Below are 224 nucleotides of genomic sequence, written 5' to 3' on the forward strand. Positions count from 1 at the left end.
TGGGTGGCTGCCCCCCTCCCCTCCCCAGCTGGCGCTGGGCGGCTGCCCCCACCCCCTCCCCTCCCCAGCTGGCGCTGGGCGGCTGCCCCCCTCCCCTCCCCAGCTGGCGCTGGGTGGCTGCCCCCCCTCCCCTCCCCCCCCCTCCCCTGGCGCTGGGGGGCTGCCCCCCTCCCCTCTCCCGCTGGCGCTGGGGGGCTGCCCCCCTCCCCCGCTGGCGCTGGGCG

This window comes from Palaemon carinicauda, chromosome 3 (genome assembly GCF_036898095.1).
Source record: "Palaemon carinicauda isolate YSFRI2023 chromosome 3, ASM3689809v2, whole genome shotgun sequence".
NCBI lineage: Eukaryota > Metazoa > Arthropoda > Malacostraca > Decapoda > Palaemonidae > Palaemon > Palaemon carinicauda.